Source organism: Podarcis muralis, chromosome 1 (assembly GCF_964188315.1).
Source record: "Podarcis muralis chromosome 1, rPodMur119.hap1.1, whole genome shotgun sequence".
NCBI lineage: Eukaryota > Metazoa > Chordata > Lepidosauria > Squamata > Lacertidae > Podarcis > Podarcis muralis.
The window spans coordinates 64,485,484-64,499,192 of NC_135655.1; the positions used below are offsets into that span (position 1 = coordinate 64,485,484).

At 44.3% G+C, this 13,709-nt stretch overlaps 1 long non-coding RNA gene across 1 annotated transcript; it reads right to left on the reverse strand.

Annotated features, from left to right (window-relative positions):
* Positions 1-214: 214 nt before the first annotated feature.
* LOC144327976 (uncharacterized) lies at positions 215-13,601 on the reverse strand. The gene is made up of 4 exons (XR_013393162.1): positions 13,391-13,601; positions 5,704-5,799; positions 1,713-2,246; positions 215-993 (listed from the first exon to the last, which is right to left on the reverse strand). It is a non-coding gene; the product is annotated as an uncharacterized LOC144327976 (long non-coding RNA).
* Between the last annotated feature and the right edge of the window lie 108 nt (positions 13,602-13,709).

Sequence of the window (13,709 nt, forward strand, 5' to 3'; positions counted from 1 at the left end):
TGAACCCATTGAAAAGGATGGATGCTCCCTTTGATGTAAATGGGATTCTACACTGCTTTCTGAGGACACAAGCTGGATGTAACTAGGGTAACTAGAGTTATAATGCAGTTGAGGAAACTGTTTGGGGGTTTTGTACAGGGGGTGGTGTTTGGTTCCACACATTTGCATAAAGTGCCGAGTTGGGCCCTTGAGGAACACATAGCTAGAAGCGCTCTTTCCAGACACAAAAGTTGTTTTAATTTGTTCAGATTTGTACAGTGCATTCAAGTGAATTGACACAATTGCAAATATAGCTTGTTAATTACACACTTGAAGATGTTATAGCAGTGTGTATATATATATCAGATATGTTTCCTCCAAATAATTATTTTTTTATATTAAATATAGTCAAGGGACTTACCATGTTGATGCAGAAGGGAGAGACTGAAAAATCTTGATGGAATAACTTCATAAAAAGTGATTGCTTGATAGTATCTTTTGCTCCCTAAAACATCCAAAACGAACAGTAGAAGCTGTTCTTTTACATTTTCTCCAGCAGGTGGAGCTGCAGCAGTTGTCAATAGTTGAGAATAACTGGCCTTTGCAATTTGTATTTATGTATAGTAATTTTAGCCTCCAGGTAAAAATTTCTTTTTAAAAAGAGGACACAGGTCCAAAATGCTAAAATTAAGGCAAAAATCTCTTAAAGGTCAGAGTATAGCATATATTTAAATAAGAGTGGTTTAGGCTACAACCCTATGCACACTTATCTAGAAGTAAGCCATATTACAGCTGTGTAGTTCTACATAGAATTGCGCTTCAGATTTTCAAAGAAGACCCAACTGTGCCTTATTGCTTTAGCCTGATATTTAGGTGTTTGGCATCTCTTTAGTTACTTTTATATGGATTTAGGAGAATGTCAGTCAAAAAGACCTGAAAGGATTGGCAATCTCAAATACGGAAATGAGGCAGAGTGATCCAGTGCTTCTGCTTATTATTGCGTCTTCCCTTTTTCTGGGGAAAAACAGAAAAATGAGAATATTTCATTAAAAAAAAAACAACCACTGCAATTTGGTTTCAATATGCAGTGTGGTTGGTAGCCTACATGCTAGAGCAGTGGTGACTACAACCCCCTTCATCCCTATCTAACAGGACTAGTGGCCAGGGATTATGGGAACTGTAGTCCCAAAACAGCTGGAGGGCCAAGTTCGGCCACCACTGTGCTAGAGTATTATGAGCCCAAGAAATCACATAGATATATTCTTACTTAAGAAGACGCAGCCATGCTAAAGGTAAAGGTAAAGGGACCCCTGACCGTTAGGTCCAGTTGCAGACAACTCTGGGGTTGCGGTGCTCATCTTGCTTTACTGGCCGAGGGAGCCAGCGTACAGCTTCCAGGTCATGTGGCCAGCATGACTAAGCCTCTTCTGGCAAACCAGAGCAGTGCATGGAAATGCCGTTTACCTTCCCGCCAGAGCGGTACCTATTTATCTACTTGCACTTTGTGCTTTTGAACTGCTAGGTTGGCAGGAGCAGGGACCGAGCAACAGGAGCTCACCCCGTCATGGGGATTTGAACTGCTGGCCTTCTGATCGGCAAGCCCTAGGCTTTGTGGTTTAACCTACAGCCACTGCTGTTCCTCAGTGACTGGTATTCAGAGATGCAGTTCCTGGATGCGGTATATAACCATCTTGGCTGCTACCAACTCCTCCTCCCACACAGTCCTTTGATACCAATGACTGCTGTTTGTTCTCCCTCCTTCTTCAAATTCTCCATTCCTTCATACTTTCCAGCTGTCTTCCTATGGCCTTCATCACTGCTGCTACTTTTTAAAGATTCCCAGTGCACACAGTCCTTGCTTCTCAATCCATCTCTCCAATGAGCGTACCTTCCTATCGGTACTTAGCATGGTGTTTGGTTCTGAAGGATCTTCATGGGTTGCTCTTTGCCTTCTTCTCACAGGTCTGGCTTGCGCCTTTGCAGCAGCGTGAAGAACTTTGTGTTAAACACTGCAAGGTGCGCTTTCAGCAAAAACAGATCATGGTTCCTAAGCTCGGGACATGGCACATAAAATTAAATCTAAGAAATCAGGGGGTTTTTTTTGGGGGGGGGGGTTATCCAATCATGACAAATACAAACCCACACCAATCCAAGGTCAGTCTGTTCACAAGCTGATGAAAGAGGATAAAAACATGATTTCTGAAAGGTAGAAAGTAGAAGGCAGTGCAGTTGTTGGAGGGCAGAACAGCAAGGAGGGAAGAGATGTCCTAAGGAGGGAGAAAGGGGAGAAAGTCCATTACGCAAGTTCAAGGAAAACAGAAGGAAGGATAATCAGCGGTAAGCTATCTGCATGTTGCCCTGTTTGTGAGACTCCAGCCTTTGCCAACCTGTGACTTACAGAAGGCCCTGCTGGCTGTGTCTGATGGGGACTGTAGTCCAAAACATCTTGAGGACACTAGGTTGGTGAAGGCCGCTCCAGAGCATCTGCCCTGTCTCTGTTGAAAACAGAAATGCTGAATGAGATGAGTCTTGAGTCTCAGCCAGTGATTACTTTACTTTATGAAGTAAGGATTACAAAAGTAAAAGGAAAGGTACAGATCCAAAGGAGTGTTTCATTTTTCTTGTATATTATTCACTCTGTCTGGAAATGTCCCCATACTGTTATTACTCCTCCAGCCTCCATCCATCCCATCCCATCCCATCCCACTTTGTCTCTTGTCATTTTTTAAAAACTCCAATCCTGGCCCATTGGTGGATTTTCCAGTAGCACTTTTTCTGATGCCTGTCAGGGCTCTCCAGTGTCAAGTATGATTTTGTCTTGCTGCTTTTGATGATAAATCTCTTATGATCTAATGTTTTTTTCTTGCACTTCCTCATTTTTTGGACATTGAAACAGTACATGTCTCTCTCTTTCAATCTCTTCTCTGTCATGTTGCTTATACATATTTTCCCTTCCCGTGATTTGCTCGCTCTGACTTCTGCCATGAATTTATGATCACCAGTATTATCTGTGGTAGGGCCCTGTTTTAGTTTTGCACATTTAACAAAGTATGTGCACATACTTTGCAACATACTACCCGCTGTCTTGTGGGACATCTTCAGGAGAAGAAAGGCTAAGGAGTAAACAAATCTGGAGTGGAGTCCCTAAGATGGTTGGACGGTGCCTTCTACACCTCCTTCCAGCAACTCCTGCAGCCAAGCTAGTGTTAAATGTTTTCCTCTGCTTTCCTTTGGACCACATCAGCGAGGCCGAGAGGAGGATCTTCATGTGTGGGCAGCCCAGGACCTCCAAACACACTGTCCAGGCTTGCATCCCAAGGAGATCACTTTGGTACTGCCAATGCAGCACTTTGACTTCACCCCTGGAGGCTTACTCCATTGTCTCTTGAGACAGATGGACGCCAACAAAAAAATATGCATATGCAGTCTGGAATCTTTGCACTGATCTCTAGGCTGGGAGCTGGGAATGGGTGCCCTTGTCTTGGGGCAGTAGGTAGGCTACTAGCTGGTAGTTTTGGTTTCTCCAGCTGTATGGTTGCATTTTTTTTTCTATTTTCCTCAGAGTAAAAATAAGATACAGTGGTACCTCTACTTACGGATGCGATCCGTTCTGGGGTGCCGTTCACACGTCGAAAAGTCCATAAGTGGAGTGTCACTTCTGCGCGTGCGCGTGACACAACAGAACACTTCTGTGCATGCGCGAAGTGGCAAACCTGGAAGTAAACACTTCCGGGTTTGCCACGTTCGTAACCTGAAAAAATGCAATGGGAAGCAAACGCAACTCGAGGTATGACTGTAATACAATCATGACAAGCATGAACTGCATGCTGACATTGAGTCTTAAACCCCTGCCCAGTTTAAAGGTAAAGGTAAAGGTACCCCTGCCCGTACGGGCCAGTCTTGACAGACTCTAGGGTTGTGCGCCCATCTCACTCTATAGGCTGGGGGCCAGTGCTGTCCGGAGACACTTCCGGGTCACGTGGCCAGCGTGACAAAGCTGCATCTGGCGAGCCAGCGCAGCACATGGAAACGCCGTTTACCTTCCCACCAGTAAGCGGTCCCTATTTATCTACTTGCACCCGGAGGTGCTTTCGAACTGCTAGGTTGGCAGGCGCTGGGACCGAGCAACGGAAGCGCACCCCACCGCGGGGATTCGAACCCCCGACCTTTGGATTGGCAAGCCCTAGGCGCTGAGGCTTTTACCCACAGCGCCACCCGCTTCCCCCTCTGCCCAGTTTAGAAAACTAGAAATGGGGAAAATTGGCATATATATATATATATATATATATATATATATATATATATATATAACATATTCTCTCTCTCTCTCTCTCATTATTAAGTTTTTCTATTTTACATTTTAGAATATTCTTTTAAACAACCTTAAAATATCAATGACTTCCATTCTTCTCGTTCCATGTTTCATTTTATATAAAATAAATCCCTGCATATTTTACATGAACTAAACCATTCAGTATTCCATTATTACATCCATCAAAACTTATTTACACTGTGGAATTTATCTTAATGCTGCCAACGTTTTCAAATGTACATAATTTCCACCCATATAGTCAATAAACACTTTCCAATCTTTTTTAAACGTATCTTCTTCTTCTATATGTTAAGTTCCAACTAAAGAAGAATGGCAACTTAAGCTGATGGAATATGCACAGCTCGCAGACTTTAAAATATATCACATATTCTTGATGGCGCTGCAAAGTAGGGTGGAGTTTAGATCAGTTTGTGCACCAGCAGGGGCGGTGTGTCCTATTTCATCGCTCAAGTTGAAATGGGAAGTGCTGCCCTGCCACTGCCACTGCTGCCATACCTGCCACTGCCGCCTTGTCCTGTGCTTTCTAGGCATGGGTTTGAGTAGTTTTGCATTTGCCCCACAGCTCCCCCCCGGAAAATGTGCTATTTACTGCTGAATCAGAGCAAATGGGCACCCACAGAAAACCTGATTGCTGTTTGGTCCAATTTCAGCGGTAAACTGCAGGTTTCCCTGGGGGTAAAGTGGCAGGGCAAATGGAGGTGTGGATGAGCACTGTGAGACAAAAGCAGGTATGTTGTTGTTTTTAACGTGGCAGAAAGTTCCTAAGTGGTGGGTGATGGATGCTTCTGATAATATACCTTTCAAACCTTCAACTCCAAAATGCAGGACTACATGAAATGAAATTGGAAGGAGAATTAAAATGGAAGGCAGGGTGCAACACTGAGACTGAGGAGGAGGAAGAGGAGAGGCTGTGCCGCTCCCTGGACCAGTTGCAAGTGAGAAAGGAGGCAGGTGGGGGCTGGCTGAAGGCAGACTGAAGTGGCTAGGGCAGTGCTCCATTTTAATAAAGTAACAACAACGAAAGGGGGGGTGTTTAACTATTCTCCACAGAACTGCTTCTCTGATCTAAATCCCTCCTCCTGAGGCTGCTATCAGCTTCTGTGCCTGATTTTATTTATTTATTATTATTATTGCTGTGGACACCTACAGAGATAAGTTAGATCAGAGAAATGGCACAAAGGGAAAAGGTGAAACAATCCTTTCCCCAGTGCCACTACCCCAATCAAAACTGCTCCCCCACCCCCTCAAAGGTAGCCACTTTTAAATAAAATGAAACATGTCTTACTGCTCACAAATATTAAGGACTTTCCCGTTTAAGGAAAGGGGGAACGGGTCCTCTGAAAAAAGATAACCATTTCATATTTCGGATTCAAGGCTTTTCTCTTACTTACCAACATCTTTGACCTTCTTGAGGGAGGGGAGACCTAAATTCACTGAGGTAGATTTACACTGTCCTACCCTTTGACTGCATTGTTGAACATCCTCACCTGCGCGAGAAAAATGACAAGCAAAATCTCCTTATTGTTCTTGAAATAGCTCTGTACATACATCAGGAAAGAAAAGCATCTGCAAAGCTGAACCTTTTACATTTCACATTATTTAAATTTGCAGGGCTGTTTAATGCTCGCCACACTCTCAATCCTTAAAGTGTAAGCAATTTTCTTTCAGTAGGCTTCCTCCCCCGACCCCCACTTTATTTTTAACAAGGAAAACTGCCCCTCCAAATAGAAAGGCTGCTTGTTATTTTGAGGCAGTGAGGCAAAACATGCAACATGAAGACTACATTTGGCTTGCCGAGCAGATGTCTACAGATCACTTGATGTTAATTTCAACATAAAAGCTATTATATTCCTGGCCTTGCCCTATTAGTTGTTAAATAATTATTTATGGTTGGCGCATGAAATCTTAGGACCTTAAAGAAGGCCCATCAACACTGCTAAGCTAACTGTGTTTGACATAAAGAGTTTTCTGTCACAAATCAGCCTCAGTGTAATGTTTATTTCATATACAATTCCATTTTGCAAACTAAAAAGTAATTTGGCACTTATATTTTCAGAAAACCTGTGCTTAATCTGACCACTAACACTACCTCAGTGGAAAGGCATTAGACGGTCTAGTTCACTGACATTTACAAAAGTGTACTATAGGTATCCAATTACTCAGTATATCATCATAATCTTCGTCTCACTTCACAGCTCTGTTGTTTGCTAATATGTTTTAAGTTTAGCTTTTGTGGTCTTGGTTAACTCTACGTGGGATTTAATCAAGTCTGGTTGGCTGATACAACACAACAATAACTAGAAATTGCTGACTGATAATTTACAGATTCAACTATCAGGTTGTGTGTGCGTACGCAGATACAGAAATGGAGGCATTTAATACAGTGACTTCCGTCACCATCTGCTTAACTGAATTAAACGCCAATCTTATACAAAACTTAGCAAACTTGAATGTGTGCTAACAAGAGTTAAATGTACAAGGCATTGTATGAACATTCTTGAAACAAATCTCTGGCTTTTCATATGCTGCTGTCGGAAGCCCTTTTGATGATTTGCCTCATCTCATGAGCATGCCCTTTTTTTTGTCTAATTAAAGTTTTGCATCTCTAACAGTCAAGCTAGAATTTTAGAAAGTTGAAGGACAAAGATTCTGAATGTGGCATTAGACACAATTCAGTTGAGCTGCCTACTTCAATTGCACTTGTCTCTTAGGAGAAGCACTGTCTCTCCATTAAAATAGACATTATGGCTGTGTTTTTAGAGGGCTTCCCCGCCCCCTTGTTTATTATTTGTTTGCAATGTCTACTCAAATAAAATGTAGAAACCCAAAATAAGGGAGTCAATGAATTCAAGTGCGGAATTTACACTTTAGTGTATTCTTGGCTTCCAGTCCTAAACTACCAATCCAGGGTTGCTAGGCCGAGAATCTGTGCAGGAATTATTATACTGAAGCAGACAATTGAGCCTTAGTTAGAATAACAATTGGGAGACAAAAAAGCCCCTGCAAGAACTCTGTGAGATAGGTCATTATTATTTCTAGTTTTGCAATGGGGAATGGAGGCTGACAGAAAATGACTTGCCCAATCAATGGTGGAGTTACGATTGGAGCCCAGGTCATCAGCAGATCAAATTTAAAGCAAAACCAGAGGTTTATGCTTCTTTCTTCAGTTTTCTAGTTTGCAAGCACAAATAGCTGAGTGCAGCCAAGGTCTCGATGGGTCCCAAAGACAATTCCCTCCCGCGTTTTCTGACTCCCCGTCTTGAAAGCCCCCTTCCTTGTTGGGTGCTGTGAATTTCACCCTTGGTCTGAGCATTTGAGTAGGTTGGAGGGGCCTGGAGAGGGTTTAATGTCTGCTTTCATGAGGGAAAGGCTGAGACCAAGGAAAAGATTTTGTCATATGATTGGTTTTACAATTATTATTAATGACAGAACCATTTCTCTCTGCAGGTGTCTGCTGTCTGTGATAAATGCAACGTTTCCTTGAACATTATGGCATAAAATAAACTAGCGGAGGGAAGCAACCACCCAGGCAGAAACGGCAAGAAGGAGGCAAAGTAGCAAAACTCATTTACATCCATCATTATTTATCAAACTTAGCAGCTTTTTGACACGCTTCAACTGGAGGTAATTTTAAAGATCTCTGGTAAAGTATGTCTCTTTTGCTAAATGTTGCATGCAATTAAACTTTTGGGAGGTTAGTGATGGGCTGGCAAGCTCCTCCCTGTTCGTCTTGTCAATGAAAATGACACAAAAAGTCGTGTAGAGACTAGGCAACCTCACATAGCACCAAGTACAAAGACTTGCCTTCAGTTCCGTTTCAATCAATGTAATGTGGAAACTAAATGAACTACACACCCATATATGCCATCAGGTCCTTATCCTTCCAGAAGCTTCAGCCTTGGTTCTGAAACCTGAGCTCCTAACTTGCATTCTGGCCCAGGCCTGTATTTTGCTATAAAATGCTGCACTGGTGAGCTACCGAACCCACTGGTGCTAATACTATTATTATTTATTACACTTATTACACTTAAAAGATCTCCAAGTGACTTACATTTAAAACTTACATTTAAAACCATGGAGAAATTTTCATAGAAAACAATAACATTTCCATGCAACATTCAGAACACAGCCCTCACTCCCAAAACAGTCATAGGAGGCTTTGGCAGCACATTAACAAAACAACAGATTCTGCTTACTCCATCAAAGGCCTGAGGGAGAAAGGCAAGTCTCTATGAGGCGGCAAAAAGATGTCAGCAAAGGGACATGATGGACCTTTGCACACCCTGGGATACAAAGCTCTAAACAGATTGAGACCAAAGTGCTTAAAAGAGGACTTCTCCCAATATCAACCATTTTGACTTTGTGATCAGCAGGGGAGGCCATGTTGGTGCTGCTGCCACTGGATGCTTCCTGATTGGTACTGATATGTGATAGGGCCTTCTGGGTGGTGAGATGTGTGTATGTCCCTCAGAACATCAACATTTGAGTAGAATTTAGAAACATTCTGGTTCTTCTTTTTTTTAAATCCAGTCTTTCACCCATGTTAAACATGCCGCTTCGTAGTATAGACGAAGTATATAAACTACATTCTTTCTGCAAAACCTCTGTGGGGCTCAGGAGCCCAGTCATGTCACCCCTTGCCTGCAGAGCTGGGCAGCCTCTCACCCTTTCCCAAACACCCTCCCTTGTGGAGTATTCCCTCAGCCTCCTCTCCTTTCCCCTCTCCTCTGGGCAGCCGCATCTGCCACCCCTGGTCTCTGAGCTGTCCCCCCTGCCCCAAAGAGAGGTGCCTCCTCACACTGCCCCACAGGAGCCTGGGAAGCATCCCCTGGCCAGCCCCAGAGGCACCATTTGCCTGGGGATCTAATAGCCAGGGCCGCTGCAACAAACAGCTGTGCAAGCCTTTGGGAGGCAGAGATGCAAGAGGGCATCAGAGGAGATGGGGAGGGGGAGAGGGACAGAGGCCAGTGCTGCCTGCGGCAACCCTATCATTCAAGGCACCCCAGGGTGCCACGGCACACTAGTTGAAAGCCACTGTTTTATGTTTGTTTTGCTGTTTTGGCACCCTAGGCAAAGGGTGGGATAGAAGCTCTATTAATTATCATCATCACTGTTGCCATTATTTCTATCCCATAATTTCTCCAAGGATTCCATCTGAGAACCAAATACAGATTTTCATGAAAATTCACTAATTATTCAATTCAATTATATCCCATCTTTACTCTAAGGAGCTGAAGACACTGTACATTCTTTCTTCCCCCACTTCTCACTTTATTCTCACAAGAACTCTGTGAGGGAAGTTAGATAGTGACTGCACCATTGTCATGCACTCTTAATGGTTTATTTATTTTTTATGAGTTTTTATACTCTCCATTCCTCCAGATCAGAGCAAAGGGTGGCTTACAACACAACACAACATACATTATAAACAGTATGTAAATGTATGTTGTGCATATAATAAATCACAACTGCAACATTATGCCTCAGCTACAACCAGCATCAACAACAGTAGCTTTCAGTAGCTTGGACAAATAAATAGACTTTCACCTGTCACCTAAATACAGCCTGCATGAAGGATTACACTATTTCAGTTGGGAGGAAGTTCCAGTAAAGCTAACCACTACAGCGCCCTGGCTCTCAGGTTCCCGTGACATTTCCAGGTCCAAATGTACCAAGCTTTGCAAGCCAATTTTCATACATCTTGCTATACCCCCCAATGCATCTTTCTGCTATTAACATGCAGTATTTTGGGGAGCTTGGATTCTGACAGGGAAGCAGCAGCAGCAACCTGCCTCTGGCTGTGCTCTTGAGAGATGGAGTTGGTGAAGCAGCGATGGCAGAGATGCTGCTGCTGGCTCTGGGCCCAAAGTTGCTTCTGAGCAGTTCCTTTGGGACTGCCACTCTTAACTGTTATGGTAGAATCTGTGGACTAAGGAAAGGCAGGCAACTCCTGGCAGCATGTGAAAGTGCAGCAATAGTGACCTCCCATTGTCAATTCCTGCTGTCTGGCTGGAAGGGTTGAAATGTTCCTTCCAGCCTCAAAATCGAACAGAATTGTGAATGTTCAGCTTTTGTTAAAGAGAACACACAACATGTGCTTGCTCATGGCTCACGCCTTTCTCAGTAGAGACTGGTGCCCATTGAGACTGGTGGGGCGGAAGGCTGGGAGCCCAACAGGACAGAGCCAGCTAATTCTACTTTTGCCCCCATCCTCCTCCCATGCTGCGTTCTACAGGGCAACACAGAGAATGAGGCGGAAGGCTGGGAGCCCAACAGTAGGTGGAGCCAGAGCCAAGGACAGAGCCAGCTAATTCTACTTTTGCCTCCATCCTCCTCCCATGCTGCGTTCTACAGGGCAACACTGAGAATGAGGAGGAGGAAGGGGACAGGGTGTGCTGCTCCCTGGATCAGTTGCAAGTGAGAAAGGAGGTAGGCAGGGGCCACTGGTGGACGAAGGTGGGGGGCGGTCCGCCCCAGGTGCCATCTGGGGGGTGCCATCGCAGCCACCCCTGTCCCCCAGGGCGCTCAGCGCGCCTCCCCGGGACGCCCGCTGCTTGCCGCACAACCCCCCGATGCGCGCCACGCCCCCTGGGGCATGGATGTACGCCACCCCCGGTGATGGAGCAGGTAGCTTCACCACTGGCGGGGGCTGGCTGAGGGAAGAATGAGGTGGCTGGGACAGTGCTCCATTTGCTTTAATGGACCAGCCAGCACTACCTGCGTCACTTCCTTTCTAACCAGTGTTCTTAATTAGGGAAATGGGAGAAGGAGACTGAGAAGAATGTGGTTCCTGATACCATGGAAGTAGATCAGTTAGAGGTATTGTAATAGAAAGCAGGCTGCTTCTTCCATCATTGATTGCGACCTATGTGATCAGAAGATCTATTCTGCAGTTATGCAAATATGTTACTCGGTAAAGCAAGCCCCACTATTAGGCAGAGTAATATTCTGTTTTAGGTTTCTGGTGGTTGCATGCATCTGCTTCTGCAATCTTACGAATCTGCTCCACCTGCACATTTTTGTAAGCAGATTTTTGAACTCTTGGTTATAATTTCCTGATCTCCATCCTGTAAGAAAACAGTTCTGGGTACAGAAAACACAAAACATTGTTCAGTGTCAACCATAAAATGCCTTGATTTCACTAAACCCATCAGGAAAGAAGAAGCAAATAAGTGGGGATATTAAAAGGATGGGAAATAAATATAGTTAGAAACAGAAGGAGAAAAGTTGCAAAAAGTAAGCAATACTCTCTTATCGGCACTGTTTTCCGCCCCATAAACTCTTAAATACACCAGTTTCCCATTAAAAGTTTATATACGTCTCCATTTTCTGACGGCTGCTTCAGCCTATCACCACCAAAATTGCAGCCTATGTTGCAGACCAATTTTTTGAAATGTTTTACGCAACACTTGCGTGTGCATGCAACTCAGATGAGTCATTTAGCAGAACTGTAGATTAGGAAAATGATTTTTTTCACTGAACATGGGTGAACAATATTTACAATTTAACTGCTATGAATATCTCGCAGCCAACATTGTGCGTAAGCATATTCATTAAAGTATTTGAAAAAGCACCAATTACTATGGTTGCTTCAGTGCTAGATTGCCCTGCCGAAACATTGCTCTTCTACAATTAGGTGGAAGTGGAATTAAAATTCCACCTGGGAATGCTGGAGAGGACAATGAAGAGGCAATGTGACAACCGCCTTCAAATATGTGAACCATTGTCACATAGATGATGGAGCAAACTTGTTTTCTGTCACTCCAGAGGGTAGGACTTGAATATCCAGTGACTGAGACCAAACATAAGGAAGACATTCCAGATGATACAAACTATGTGACAGTGGAACAGGCTGTTTCAGATGTTTTAAGCCGGGTGTGATAAATATTTGGCCTTCCTGATGCTGCTGAACTCCAACTCCCATCAGCCCTGACAAGCATGGCCAATGCCAGGGATGATGGGAGCTGCAGTTCAGCAACACCTGAAGGGCCAAAGGTTCCCCCCACCCACCCCCAATTTAAGCTGTGGCTGTTGGAAGTCCCATCTACCAGGATACTGTAATTTTTTTGCATTGAAAGAGGGTTGGCCTACATGAACTTTCTGCATCTGGTTCGCATGCAACAGAGAAGCACATTTAAACCATCCTTAACTGCTGCAGATCTTTTTTTTAGTTTTCAGTGTGAACAAAGGGAACATTCCACAATGAAGTATATTAGGAGAAGCTTCCTAACTCCTAAACCTTAGGAGAAATGACAGGAAGAATGGGGAGAGCTGCCCAGCAGTGAAACACTCCCTGAGGAAGTGGCTGGCTCTCCTTGGCTTGGAAGTACAGTATTTAAGAAGATAGCCATCTGCCACGAATTTTATAGTTGCAAGACACCAACTTGGGGAGGGGGGCCTGGAGTACAAGACTTCTAAGGTAACTCCCAACTCTAACCTCCTATGAAAATAACCCTTCCATATACTAATACACACTGTATATTTCCTTTCTTCAGAGCCTAGAATTTGCCTGTGCTCTGGAAAACAGTGATTTACTGTGTTTTAAAGAACAAAAGGGAACTATCTACAAGACAATACAGAGACTTCATTGCTGCATAAGCCTCTATGAAAACCCTTCTGTCATTGCTTAATTCAGTCTAGCCAGTCTTCCTGTGCATGTAAACTCAGGCAAATTTCTGAACAAGGAAGCGTTATTGCAATTTGCATTCGGTTTGCAATTGGCAAACCAGTGCTTATGTGTTGGGGATGGATACTGAAGGACAGCAATCTTTTTGCCTAACTTTGTTAATTAGCAGTAAAATGCCATACAAGTCTACTCAGAAGAAAGTCCCATTGAGCTCCGTGGGTCTTACTCCATAGCAAGTGGGAAGAGGAATGTAGCAACGCGGATTAGGCAGTGGGAGGTCATGGGCTTAACATGGCTTTATACCAGGCCAGGCAAACTGTCTTTCTAACCCAGCACTGTCAGTGGTTCTCTAGAGAGCCTCTGGCTCTCCAAATATTGCTGAACTACCGATCTTGTACACGTTTACTGGGCAACAAGTCCTCTTGAACTCACTGCCTCCCATGCAAACATACATAGGACTAGGATATCCATTTCGCGCAAAGCCACCAGCAAACCCCACACCACGTCGGAGTCGGGAACTTCCCCCGGGACCTTTTCCACGTTGCAGCCCGTCCCCTCCCGCTCTCTTTCTCTGCTGGCTCCCGCCGGAGAAACCCGATCCGCCTTGCAAACGTGGCGGCCCAGCGGCCTCTTCTCGGCGCCGCCCACAGAGACGCTCCCGTCCAATGGCAAGAGGCGTAATATCTTGGAAGGGCACGGGAGATCAATCGTTTGCGACCGCACTCCTGACTGGCTGGGAAGGGGGGATTCCATCGGCCGGCCCAAATTAGG